This window comes from Lampetra fluviatilis, chromosome 80, assembly GCF_964198595.1.
Source record: "Lampetra fluviatilis chromosome 80, kcLamFluv1.1, whole genome shotgun sequence".
NCBI classification, from domain to species: Eukaryota; Metazoa; Chordata; class Hyperoartia; order Petromyzontiformes; family Petromyzontidae; genus Lampetra; species Lampetra fluviatilis.
The window spans coordinates 773,988-788,943 of record NC_136354.1 but is presented as its reverse complement, the minus strand read 5'-3'; the positions used below and the strand labels follow the sequence as shown (position 1 = coordinate 788,943).

At 44.1% G+C, this 14,956-nt stretch overlaps 1 pseudogene; it reads left to right on the top strand.

Annotated features, from left to right (window-relative positions):
• LOC144953664 (uncharacterized) overlaps positions 1-14,956 on the top strand; it is a 564,993-nt pseudogene that overhangs the window by 303,002 nt on the left and 247,035 nt on the right.

Here is a 14,956-nt window from a genome sequence, read left to right as displayed (position 1 = left end):
TGCCCCAATGACCTCTTTCCCTCTGCCCTTTTGCCGCACTGCCCCCTCTGCTCCACTGTCCCACTTCTCCTCAGGTCCAATGCTCCACTGCCCTTCTGCTCCACTGCACCTCTGCCCCCCTTCTGCCACAGCAGTTGAAACAAATAGTTGAGTTTCTTAAACCCCCCTGCCTCTGTCCACCTAGCAGTAGAAATGGGTATGCCACAATCGAGCAGCAAGGTGCGTGTGGTAGGTTAAAGTTTGGGTACTCCTTCCTCTTCTAAAACATCTGCCCAATGTGGAAGAGTAGACCAAAATATCGTCTAAAGGGACTTTCTAGAACTCGGTCTTGTAGACATTACTCCTGCCACCAGAGGTATTAAAAAGCAATTGCAGAATTGTGCCACCACTCAAAAATCTAAATTTTTTGACAGAATATTCAAAAAATGCTGCTGCTCACGATACAGGCTGCCGCTGGATAACCAGGGTTTGAAACCTGGCACCCGCCAGTGATCAAAGCGGGTTCTCTAGTCTAGCAAGTTAAGGATCTCAGCCCAGTTGGCATTGACTCTGTAGTGGCAAAGCATTTGCTGCTGGCAGAAAAGAAGATCTGTGGCGTACGGCAGTCCTGTCGTCAGCAGGCCAGGATGTGCACGAGGAGGATCTCGGGGAAATGTCACAGAGGGGCCCACCAGAACCCGCTAGTAGGTTCCAGAAAGGGGGCGTGGCTGGGGTGGAGCGAGTCCACGTGACAGTGTAAGAGGGGCCCATGTGGGGCACCTTGGGGCTGTGTTTGGAATGTGAACCCCGTTGTGCTGCTGTAGTCCATCGTCGACATTCTTCTCATCGTCATCTCCGTCTCCACCATCTCGGAGCGCCGCTAGTCAGGCAGCCTACCGTCTGTCCTGGCTGAGTAGCGTCGCCATATAATAGATGGACGGAATATTAAGCGTGTTAATTCCGTCAGTGCTCGTTAATAAATAAGTGCCTCCAAGTCTTATCGTCTCCGAGTTAGTAACTACAACTGCACAAAATAACCCATCACAAGGCTGTAATGTGGTTCTGCACTTAATTTGGATAAATTCCATCTATAGAAGAACATTGTTTCGACAAACGTTACTCCTACTTAAAGAACAGGTGGTAGGGTCCTGCTTTTTACTATGCGGACGAGAGGGCACTTGAAGTGTAATTAGCTCTGTGATATAAGCTTCAGTGGGCCATTCTCTAACACTAGGCTTGCAATGGTCTGATAGAGACATTAATGGATAATTGGTTCCATGGCAGGATGGCGACATCCCAACCCGGTTTAAAATTTGGGAAAAATTCGAACATGCGGGTTTATGAATCAAATACGTTGCAGTTTCATTACCACTGCAGTGGCTTTTCGGCATGGAGGTAGGGTAGATGTGAAGTTTAATAACATTGTGTACCCCGTCCTTTTTAACGACAAAGTAAAGATTCAGAGTGAATGTACATCCACTATCGATCGTCAAATCTGGGGGGAGCATTAAGGATCGCAGCGTTGATAGATCAGTGTCTCTCACACAGACACTCAACCAGAAGCATGTCGATACACACACAAAGACCAAAAAAACCCATATAGCCGTCGTGAGACTTTTGGGGCAAGTCCTGTTAGCAAGCACAAAACCTTTGTTCACGACGTGGCCTATCAAGGATTTTGCGTTCAATTGTATTTTTTTTACATTTACAATCCGCATATCAATCAACATAGTTGATCTAATCTGGCCATTGTAATTAAATCTTAATATGTATGTGCATCCCACTGCATAATTATACGCTTCCGTTTGAATAAAAATGTACATCTCCATGCATCCGTCCGTGCTTCCTGTGAATGTGCTAATATTCACCCGACAATGTCCTCTAAACTGCTGCAGGTTTCGAGGATTTAACATCGACATACAGTCTGAAGTATATTCTTAGGTTTTTTCGGTAAAGTCACGTAGGTAAAACATTAAAATTAATAAAAGTAAAATAAAATAAAAATCACGACGTTTCGGAGGCAACACAAGCTTCCGTCTTCAGGTGGAACCGTCACAGCCACGACAGCGGTATCAAGTAAATGAGAGATTGCAGGAGCTACCACTCCGTTTATATATAATGGTTGAAGAGGGGGGGGGGAAGCGGAATAAAAAGTGTGCTGTACTTGCCGCTTCCCCCCCCCCTCTTCAACCATTATATATACGGAGTGGTAGCTCCTGCAATCTCTCATTTACTTGATAAAGCTGTCGTGGCTGTGACGGTTCCACCTGAAGACGGAAGCTTGTGTTGCCTCCGAAACGTCGTGATTTTTATTTTATTTTACTTTTATTAATTTTAATGTTTTACCTACGTGACTTTACCGAAAAAACCTAAGAATATGAATCCTTGCAGTCACGAAAGCTTCAAATCTAGTCTGAAGTATCAAAATAATTTTTTAAAAATCAGATTTTTATTCATCTGCAAAAAAATTATTAACGTTAATAATGCTGTGCATGCACACTCGCGTGTATGTGTACACTGCATTGTATGTCTGTATGTACACCCCTGTATATGCACACTCATGTGTGTATGCACACCGCTGTATATATAGTGGTGCTTGGATGCACACTCGTGTGTGCATGTCTACTCGTCCGTGTTTTTTAAAGGAAAATATGGTTGCAATAACGTACGATCAGTCATCTTTAAAAACAAATCAGGTCTTTATTAATCTGCAAAAAAACTCACGCTAATACTCGTATCGAAATCTTTATTAATACGCATGCTCAAACAGGAAAGAAACTCGGCAAATGATTTCCCAATAGGAATTCAACTGTTAAAATGTATTCCTAAAATCAAACACGTAAACGTCGATTTCCCCGTTGACGTCCTTTTCGACTGAAGCCATTCGTCCAGAAGTCCAAGCCATCAAACACAGGAAAATTATAGAACATGTTTAAAATATTGAGCAAAGTTGTGATCACAGACTTTCCCCAACGTTAGCTCAACAAGACCACTTAACCACGAGAGTAAAATCAGGAATTGAACCACCTCACAACCACTGCGCATCATACCACATCAACAAGTAATCCGATCGGACGACAAAGCACCATCTTAACGTGAATAAACCTCAACACTCAAGACGCGGAATTCAACACAAACACCACGACAAAATGAATAACAGGAATGGGCAAATGATAAAACAAGACGGCACACCCAGATCAGTAGCTGTGAGAAGATGACAACACATGGCAACTTCTACCATAAACACCACATATTTAACAGCCCCGATGATCTAACGACGAGACGAAGCAAGGTATCTATCGAAGTATAAAATTGTTGTCATCCTGTGAACACTTCTGGAACTTATCAGGAACACTTTTATCTAAACACATTGTAGAGCATTCACAACATCACTCTATCTAGGATGGAACAGAGATATGAATATACACAATGTAACAGTTAACAGATGTACTCTAAAGCCACTCCACTACATCCAGCCATCTCTAACTGCATGGGGTCGAAAGAGGAATTTACTTTAGGCCCTCATTACAGCACTGTCGATTTCACCTTTTGTTTCCTGATGCCTGTGAAGTGTTGCTAAACGTGAAAATGCTCCCAACACAGAGCAATCGAACGGTTTTGTTAAAATTATGACACTAGCTTGGAGTAGTGCTGGAAATCACTGATATACAATTGCACCTAATAAATTGATACACAAACATGCCCATTCCAAGACTTCAACAATTAACAGAAGTACTCCATACTTTGACTATCCAGCCACTCCAGCAGCCATTTCTCATTATCAACCTGCATGGGGTCAAAAAAAGAATTGGCGTCAGGGCTCAGTACATCCAGCCATCTCGCAGGATCCAACTGCATGGGGTCAAAAGAGGAATTGTCGTCAGGACTTATTACATCCACTACATCCACGCATCTCTCAGGATCCACCTGCATAGGTTCGAAAGATGCATTTTTTTCAGGACTCATTGCAGCACTTTGTGTTTCACCTTTTGATTTCACTTCTCTTTCATTGCGAATCTTCTCATGTTTGTTTCGGGGTGATGACCGTGTCCTCTCCAACGGAGAACAATTGAATGGATTCTCGCTCTTGTGTGTTTTCTGGTGCCTGTGAAGATGTGATTTCCGTGCAAATGCCTTCCAGCACACAGCGCAATTGAATGGCTTCTCACCCGAGTGCGTTTTTTGGTGCTTGTGAAGATCTGATTTCTGTGCAAATGTCTTCCCGCACACAGCGCAATTGAATGGCTTCTCACCCGAGTGTGTTTTCTGGTGAGTGTGAAGATTTTGTTTCAGTGAAAATGCCTTCCCACACACAGCGCAATTGAATGGCTTCTCACCCGAGTGTGTTTTCTGGTGCCTGTGAAGATCTGATTTCTGTGCAAATGTCTTCCCGCACACTGCGCAATTGAATGGCTTCTCACCCGAGTGTGTTTTCTGGTGAGTGTGAAGATTTGATTTCTGTGAAAATGACTTCTCACACACAGAGCAATTGAACGGCTTTTCGCCCGAGTGTGTTTTCTGGTGACTGTGAAAATGTGATTTCCATGCAAATTCCTTACCACACACAGAGCAATTGAATGGCTTCTTACCCGTGTGTGCGTAACGCTGTGGAGAGTTTTTCTGCTCCATGTGACTGATTCTTCAGAGCAGAGAAACTGTCGCCAAGAAGCAAACTCTTTCCAACGTCTAACCGATACACAGTAAGTCGGACTACACACGCGATTACCAGTTTATCCACTAACAAAGACACTTACTTGTTGATGCACGGCTGATCGATGTCCCTGTAACCCGTCTGAAGAGATCGCCACGAACTCTCCCGAAGCGAAGTCGCCAACCAGTCGCCAAGCAATCGTGCTCGCCAGGCTTGGGTCTCATGGAAGAAGGGTTATCTTGCCATTGAGCTTAAGCCTGAATACGTATATTCATCTCACCGCATAATTTGCATTCATTTGCTACTATATTCACCCTGCAATTTGCTGCAAAATGCTGCCAGTTCAAATGCGTTACCAGGGAAATGCAGACTGAAGTATTAAAATTGTGATTTTGAACTTTGAGGTGCAAGTTTATACCGTGCTGACTTTGTTTTATAAATATATTGAAGTACTTGTGTTGATATGAGCGCTACAGAACAATCAAGGTGATTTGTTTAATTTAATCCACGCAAATTATTACGATTGCTGTCATACACTTTTAATGATAATCGACATGGTATTGCCTGTAAGCGTGTGTGTATTTACACTGCTGTGTAAGTACACTTGACTTTGACTCGTGTGTGTACGTGTTTGTTATAAGCATTGTAGAGTTAACGGATGCTCAGATAGTTCAAAAAAATCAGATTTTTATTAATCTGCAAAAAAATATTGACGTTAATATTGCTGTGTGGGTAGACCCGTGTGATGTAAAGGAAACAAGTTTAGCTGGAAGCATATTATATTTTTTGCGACAGAGAATTGTAATGTATTACTTACTGTTAGTAGCTCAGCTTATTGGAGAGTATATTTAGTATACTGATGATACTATGTAGTTTATACTTTAGTTTTTTACGTGGTTGTTTAGTTACTGCAGCTACATACTATTAACATTCCTTCCCTTTATTAATGCTACCCCTATCCCCTGGCAAGAAGCGGTTCAATTGCTCTCTTTGTGGGAAGGCATTTTCACTGAAACAAAATCTTCACACTCACCAGAACACACACACGGGCGAAAAGCCGTTCAATTGTTCTGTGTGTGGGAAGGCATTTGCAGATTTATCAAATCGTAACCGTCACCAGAAAAGACACACGGGCGAGAAGCCGTTCAATTGCTCTGTTTGTGTGAAGGCATTTGCCCGTAAAGCAGATCTTCACCATCACCAGAAAACACACACGGGCGTGAAGCCATTCAATTGCTCTGTGTGTTTGAAGTCATTTGCACAGAAATCAACTCTTAACACTCACCAGAAAACACACACGGGCGTGAAGCCATTCAAGTGCTCTGTGTGTGGGAAGGCATTTGCAGATTCATCAAATCTTCGCAATCACCAGAAAACACACTCGGGTAAGAATCCATTCAATTGCTCTGTGTGTGGGAAGGCATTTTCACGGAAATCAGATCTTCACAGTCACCAGAAAGCACACGCGGGCGTAAAACCGTTCAAGTGCTCTGTGTGTGGGAAGGCATTTTCACGGAAATAAAATCTTCATAGTCACCAGAAAATACTGTTATTAATTATGTCGTGGTGTTTTGTGATTTCCGTGTCTTGAGTGTTGAGGTTTATTCTAGACTTCGTCACGTTAAGGTGGTGCTTTGTAGTCCTATCGGGTTACTTGTTGATGTGGTGTGATGTGCAGTGGTTGTGAGGTGGTTCAATTCCTGATTTTACTCTAGTGGTTAAGTGGTCTTATTGAGCTGAAGTTGGAGAAAGTCTGTGACCACAACTTTGTTCAATATTTTGAAAATGTTCTTTAATTTTCATGATTGTGTAATAAATTAATTAACTTCAAATAATAAGTTTCAGAGTGTGTGTGGATTGCACGTTCGTTGTTCCTGTGTTTGATGGCTTGGACTTCTGGACGAATGGCTTCAGTGGAAAAGGACGTCAAAGGGGAAATCAACGTTTCCTTGTTTGATTTTAAGAATATCTTTTAACTGTTAAATTCCTATTGGGAAATAATTGGCCTAGTTCCTTTCCTGTTTGAGCATGCGTATTTATAAAGATTTCGATACGAGTATTAACGTGAGTTTTCTTGCAGATTAATAAAGACCTGATTTGTTTTTTAAAGATGACTGATCGTACGTTATTGCTACCATATCCTTCCCTAAAAACACGGACGAGTAGACATACACACACGAGAGTGCATCCAAACACGACTGTATATACAGCGTTGTACATTCACACACGAGTGTGCATGTGTTTGTACGAGTTTTAACGTTAATATACTTGCAGAACAATAAAGACCTGCTATGTTAAAGATGACTGATCGTCCCTTATTGCTACAATGTTCATAGCGAACACGTGTGGAGGCGAGTTTCAGGTGAAGCATCTCCATCACACAAGTTTACCCTTACCTGGCAGCATCGTGGCAGTCCGCTGGTCACACTCACTACGTCACACTCACGAGCTGTAGGGGCGGGGCTCTGTCTGCTCAGTGGCGCTGTTTTAATTCAATTAGCACCACGACCGGGGAGTCTCATCCCTGTAGTTCCCTGTTGAGGTGGAGCATTCCTACCACGTTGCCCCTATATTATTTGTACGACACAAAATAAAAATAATTTGTTTGTTCCAATACATAATCATACACGAGTACACATATACACCCCATGTACACACACCCACACACGAGTGGACATACACAGCGCTGTAGAAACATACACGAATGTGCATACACACTGCTTCATACATACACACACGGGTGCACATGCATACAAGTGCGCATACACACACGAGTGTACATAGACAGCAGTTCACGTACAAAGGGATTGCGTTCTACTACACGATCAAATGTGCGAACAAATGATTGTACATACCTATACACACACATTCACGCATGTACATATCCACATCAACGAGTGTAAATAAACACACGAGTGGACATACACAGAAGTACAGATCCATGTACACGACCCCCTGTTGTTTGGAATTACCCAGCCACGAGCAAAGTTCGGAAAAAAAGAATCCGCTACCTAATCCGCGGTGCCGGACGGTAACGCTGCAGTGGATGTGAGCAATGTCCTGGAGGGAAGGCTCGTAGCCACCACAGAGGCACACGAGGTCTCTGGACGGGTGCGAGGCGCTGGTAACCTCTCCATATTCAATGAAATGACCATAAAAAACACGACCAAAATATAAACACATACACACGAGTTTAACACGTAGGATTTCGGGCCCAATATCATCCATAATAGAGGTTATTAGGTTAGATCGCGGAAGTATATAAATGCGTCTTTAAAATAAAACATTAAATAAATGCATGGCGACAAAGGGCAGCGTACTTCAGTAGAGATTACCGTTGGTAGGGCTATTTTAATAAACACAATAGACAGGAAGGACACGTTCAAAGGGCTCGCATAATGCACACGCTTAATGTACATTGGCTCAGTAATCCCACGCTCCCCCCCCCCCCCCCCACATTGTGCAAGAGCGCAGCTGCGTGGTCAACACATCTATGCTTCTATGTAAGGAACAAAACAGTGAGACTTTCCAAATCTGGCTGTCGACTGATGAGGCTAGTTTTAATTACAGACGAAACGTCGTACTCAGATTGTAAATGTTGTGGCTTGGCTCTCCAACACACCGGTGTGCTGTACTAGTGACAATTTGGCATGTTCTGTTTACGTGACAACCCTAACAAGTTGGCTTTGTCAGGTGGTGGCGGGTTTCAACGAAACATTTATATACTTAAGCGATCTAACCCAAAAAATCTTTAATATGGACATGATAATAAACCACGCTTACAAGCTAAACCATTCAGATCATTGTTTGAAGTTCATGGCAGAAATTATAATATAAAACACTCGTTTTCTAGAAGCACCCCGCTCAACACGATTGTCATTAAATATATTTATAAAACAAAGTCAGTACAGTATAAACTTGCACATCTTATTCCAAATCAAGCTCGAGATCACCAATTTTGATACTTCAGACTGTATGTCGCCTAATCATCCTCTAAACTTGAAGCAGTTTAGAGGACATTGGGGGGTGAATATTAGCAAATTAACACGAATCATGGAATTATGCAGGGAGATGCACATCCTTATTCAAACGGAAGTGTACAATTATGCAGTGATATGTACGTACGTATTATGTTGCTAGATATACGGATTGTTAATGTAAAAATTAACAATTGAATGCAAAGTCCATAATAGGCCAAGTCGAGAACAAAGGATTTGAATGCGAGAGCGAAGTTATAAGGGGCTTAAAATAAGACCTCAAGGTCATTTCGAGAGGGATATTGCTGAGGATAAGACGCTCGACTCCCCGCTCTGCAGATAACCCTTCTTCCACGAGACCCAGCCTGGCGAGCACGATTGCTTGGCGACTGGTTGGCGACTTCGCTTCGGGAGAGTTCGTGGCAATCTCTTCAGACGGGTTACAGGGACATCGATCCGCCGTGCATCCACAAGTAAGTGTCTTTGTTAGTGGATATACTGGTAATCGCGTGTGTAGTCCGACTTACGAGACGTTACTGTGTCTCGGTTAGACGTTGGTAAGAGTTTGCTTCTCGGCGATTTGAGCCAGACATCCACGCAGCTTAAATGGTGCATTTTACTCTAAAAAACACCCGCGACTGTCACTGAAGAATCAGTCACATGGAGCAGATAACCTTTACACAGCGCCACACACACACGGGTGAGAAGCCATTCAATTGCTCTGTTTGTGTGAAGGCATTTGCACAGAAATCAACTCTTAACAGTCACCAGAAAACACACACGGGCGAGAAGCCGTTCAATTGCTCTGTGTGTGGGAAGTCATTTTCACTGAAATCAACTCTTAACCGTCACCAGAAAACACACACGGGCGAGAAGCCGTTCAATTGCTCTGTGTGTGGGAAGTCATTTTCACGGAAATCAACTCTTAACAGTCACCAAAAAACACACACGGGTGAGAAGCCATTCAATTGTTTTCCGTTGGAGAGGACACGGTCATCACCCCGAAACAAGCATGAGAAGATCCGCAATGATAGGGAAGTGAAATCAAAAGGTGAAATACAAAGTGCTGCAATGAGTCCTGAAAAAAAAGCATCTTTCGACCCCATGCAGTTTGCTCCTGCGAGATGGCTGGATGTACTGAGCCCTGCCGCCAATTCCTTTTTTGACCCCATGCAGGTTGATAATGAGAAATGGCTGCTGGAGTGGCTAGATAATCAAAGTATTGAGTACTTCTGTTAAAGTCCTGGAATGTGCACGTTTGTGTCTCTGTTAGATCAATTTCTTCGGTGCAATTGATTATATCAGTGATTTCCAGCACTACTCCAAGCTAGTGTAATTATTTCAACAAAACCGTTTGATTGTTCTGTGTGTTGGAAGCATTTTAACGGTCAGCAACACTTCACTGGCATCATCAAACAAAGAGTAAAAATGTTGTCATGAGTCCTAAACGAAATTCCTCTTTCGACCCCATGCAGTTGCATCCTGAGAGATGGCTTGATCTAGTGGAGTGGCTGGAGAGTCATATTCGTGTCGCTTACATATTTTTTCGTTGATTTTTAGGACTTCAAGCTAGAGTGATGTTGTGAATGCTCTATAATGTGTTCAGATGAATGTCTTCCTTTTAAGTTCCAGAAGTGTTCACTGATTTCAGAATGACAACAATTTTATACTTTGGACGAATGGCTTCAGTCGACAAGGACGTCAAAGGGGAAATCGACGTTTACGTGTTTGATTTTAAGAATATTTTTTAACTGTTGAATTCCTATTGGGAAATAATTTGCCTTGTTCCTTTCCTGTTTGAGCATGCGTATTAATAAAGATTCCGATACGAGTATTAACGTGAGCTTTCTTGCAAATTAATAAAGACCTGTTTTTAAAGATGACTGATCGTACGTTATTGCTACCATATTTTCCTTTAAAAAAACACGGACGAGTAGACATACACACACGAGTGTGCATCCAAACACGACTGTATATACAGCGGTGTGCATTCACACACGAGTGTGCATGTGTTTCTACGAGTTTTAACGTTGATATACTTGCAGAACAATAAAGACCTGCTATGTTAAAGATGACTGATCGTCCCTTATTGCTACAATGTTCATAGCGAACACGTGTGGAGGCGAGTTTCAGGTGAAGCATCTCCATCACACAAGTTTACCCTTACCTGGCAGCATCGTGGCAGTCCGCTGGTCACACTCACTACGTCACACTCACGAGCTGTAGGGGCGGGGCTCTGTCTGCTCAGTGGCGCTGTTTTAATTCAATTAGCACCACGAGCGGGGAGTCTCATCCCTGTAGTTCCCTGTTGAGGTGGAGCATTCCTACCACGTTGCCCCTATATTATTTGTACGACACAAAATAAAAATAATTTGTTTGTTCCAATACATAATCATACACGAGTACACATATACACCCCATGTACACACACCCACACACGAGTGGACATACACAGCGCTGTAGAAACATACACGAATGTGCATACACACTGCTTCATACATACACACACGGGTGCACATGCATACAAGTGCGCATACACACACGAGTGTACATAGACAGCAGTTCACGTACAAAGGGATTGCGTTCTACTACACGAACAAATGTGCGAACAAATGATTGTACATACCTATACACACACATTCACGCATGTACATATCCACATCAACGAGTGTAAATAAACACACGAGTGGACATACACAGAAGTACAGATCCATGTACACGACCCCCTGTTGTTTGGAATTACCCAGCCACGAGCAAAGTTCGGAAAAAAAGAATCCGCTACCTAATCCGCGGTGCCGGACGGTAACGCTGCAGTGGATGTGAGCAATGTCCTGGAGGGAAGGCTCGTAGCCACCACAGAGGCACACGAGGTCTCTGGACGGGTGCGAGGCGCTGGTAACCTCTCCATATTCAATGAAATGACCATAAAAAACACGACCAAAATATAAACACATACACACGAGTTTAACACGTAGGATTTCGGGCCCAATATCATCCATAATAGAGGTTATTAGGTTAGATCGCGGAAGTATATAAATGCGTCTTTAAAATAAAACATTAAATAAATGCATGGCGACAAAGGGCAGCGTACTTCAGTAGAGATTACCATTGGTAGGGCTATTTTAATAAACACGGAATTATGCATGGAGATGCATATCCTTATTCAAACGGAAGAGTACAATTATGCGTGAGATGTACATGCATATTATGTTGCTGGATAGCCTATCATGGACTTCAATTAACAATTGAAGTCCATGATAGGCTAAGTCGAAAACAAAGGATTTGGATGCGAGAGCGAAGATATAAGGGGCTTAAAATCAGACTTCAAAGTCATTTCGAGAGGGATTTTGCTGAGGATAGACGCTCGACTCCTCGCTCTGCAGATCACCCTTCTTCCACGAGACCCAGCCTGGCGAGCACGATTGCTTGGCGACTGGTTGGCGACTTCGCTTCGGGAGAGTTCGTGGCGATCTATTCAGACAGGTTACATGGACATCGATACGCTGTGCATCCACAAGTAAGTGTCTTTGTTAGTAGATAAACTGGTAATCGCGTGTGTAGTCCGACTTACTGTGTATCGGTTAGACGTTGGTAAGAGTTTGCTTCTTGGCGATTTAAGCCAGACATCCACGCACCTTAGAGGGTGCATTTAACTCTCAACAACACCCGTGACAGTTTCTCTGCTCTGAAGAATCAGTCACATGGAGCAGAAAAACTCTCCACAGCGCCACACAAACACTGGCAAGAAGCGGTTCAATTGCTCTCTTTGTGGGAAGGCATTTTCACTGAAACAAAATCTTCAGACTCACCAGAACACACACACGGGCGAAAAGCCGTTCAATTGCTCTGTGTGTGGAAAGGCATTTGCAGATTCATCAACTCTTCGCAATCACAAGAAAACACACACGGGCGAGAAGCCGTTCAATTGCGCTGTGTGCTGGAAAGCATTTGCACGGAAATCAGATCTTCACACTCACCAAAAGCACACACGGGTGAGAAGCCGTTCAATTGCTCTGTGTGCGGGAAGGCATTTGCACAGAAATCAACTCTTCACACTCACCAGAACACACACACGGGCGTGAAGCCGTTCAATTGCTCTGTGTGTGGGAAGGCATTTGCAGATTCATCATCTCTTCGCAATCACCAGAAAACACACACGGGCGAGAAGCCGTTCAATTGCTCTGTGTGCGGGAAGGTATTCGCACATAAATCAACTCTTCACACTCACCAGAAAACACACACAGGTGAGAAGCCATTCAAGTGCTCTGTGTGTGGGAAGGCATTTGCAGATTCATCAAATCTTCGCAATCACCAGAAAACACACTCGGGTAAGAAGCCATTCAATTGCTCTGTGTGTGGGAAGGCATTTTCACGGAAATCTGATCTTCACAGTCACCAGAAAGCACACGCGGGCGTAAAACCGTTCAAGTGCTCTGTGTGTGGGAAGGCATTTTCACGGAAATAAAATCTTCATAGTCACCAGAAAATACTGTTATTAATTATGTCGTGGTGTTTTGTGATTTCCGTGTCTTGAGTGTTGAGGTTTATTCTAGACTTCGTCACGTTAAGGTGGTGCTTTGTAGTCCTATCGGATTACTTGTTGATGTGGTGTGATGTGCAGTGGTTGTGAGGTGGTTCAATTCCTGATTTTACTCTAGTGGTTAAGTGGTCTTGTTGAGCTGAAGTTGGAGAAAGTCTGTGACCACAACTTTGTTCAATATTTATAAAATGTTCTTTAATTTTCATGATTGTGTAATAAATTAATTAACTTCAAATAATAAGTTTCAGAGTGTGTGTGGATTGCACGTTCGTTGTTCCTGTGTTTGATGGCTTGGACTTCTGGACGAATGGCTTCAGTGGAAAAGGACGTCAAAGGGGAAATCGACGTTTCCTTGTTTGATTTTAAGAATATCTTTTAACTGTTGAATTCCTATTGGGAAATAATTGGCCTAGTTCCTTTCCTGTTTGAGCATGCGTATTTATAAAGATTTCGATACGAGTGAAGTATTGGAAAATGACGGCAGGAAACTCCTTGACGGGAACACACTTCTTTTATTAAATCTTGACTTGTAACAATACAACGCGTGGCCTCTCTTCTTCACACTGCACTTCTCTTGACTCAGGATTCTGTGCTGCCGGCTCTCTGTGCCTCGTGTAGACTCCGCGCCTCGGCTACACTCCTCTCTCGCCTCGTGTAGACTCTGCGCCTCTGCTACACTCTCCACTCGCCTCGTGTAGACTTTGCACCGCTCTCGCTGGCTACACCGTATGCATACTCGGCTCGTGCAGACCTTCCTCTCTCGCTGGCTACACCGTATGCATACTCGGCTCGTGCAGACCGTTCTCTCTCGCTGGCTACACACTACACATTACTCAGCTCGTGTAGACCGTTCTATCTCGCTGGCTACACACTACACATTACTCAGCTCGTGTAGACCGTTCTATCTCGCTGGCTACACACTATACATTACTCAGCTCGTGTAGACCGTTCTATCTCGCTGGCTACACACTATACATTACTCAGCTCGTGTAGACCGTTCTATCTCGCTGGCTACACACTATACATCACTCAGCTTCTACTCTCCCTTACTCTCCTCTCCGGGCTCTATCTCTGCACCTTCCTCTTCATTCTTAGATGGTTCCACTTCTGCCCCCTGCTCCTCTGTGCATCACCTTATATACCCCTTCTTCCCGGGAGACGGAGCGGATGCGGACCTCAACGTCGGCACCGCTCCTCAGTTACCCAATCCCCACGCTCTAACCCCACGATCCGGTTCCGCTCAGCGCGTGTTTCCACTCCCCAACCAATCACACCGCGCTGCTACCCGATCACTCCCTCTGGGCGCGTCACCGGCACACAGCCAATCAGCAGCACTACCCCCACCCGCGCACTGACGCCTGCTCCTCCCCGTCAGCGCGCGTCACCGCACACACACCCGTACATACGCGCTGGCACACGACATATACACCCAGCGCGTATCACCACTACATCACCCCCTCCCACATAGCTCGCAGCCGGCCCGGCTGCTAACAACAACCAACCGCGACGATAAAACGACAATCAACAAAAAAAAACCCCGTAACCCCCCGAGTGTGCCCCGTAACACAACACAACAACAACAACAACAAGAATAACTATGTACAGATTGACAATGAACCCGAAAAGTCAACAATAACACGATACGAGCAAATTCGAAACGAACGCGCCCCACGTCCCTGCGACTACACGCAGTGACGAGGCGCTCCAACTGCCCCGACTCCTCACGAGGCAGGTCATGCAAAGTAGCACGACCTGGCGCGAGTCCGTTTGGCTGGTCCATCGTATGGGGCGGGACACTGACGACCGTCC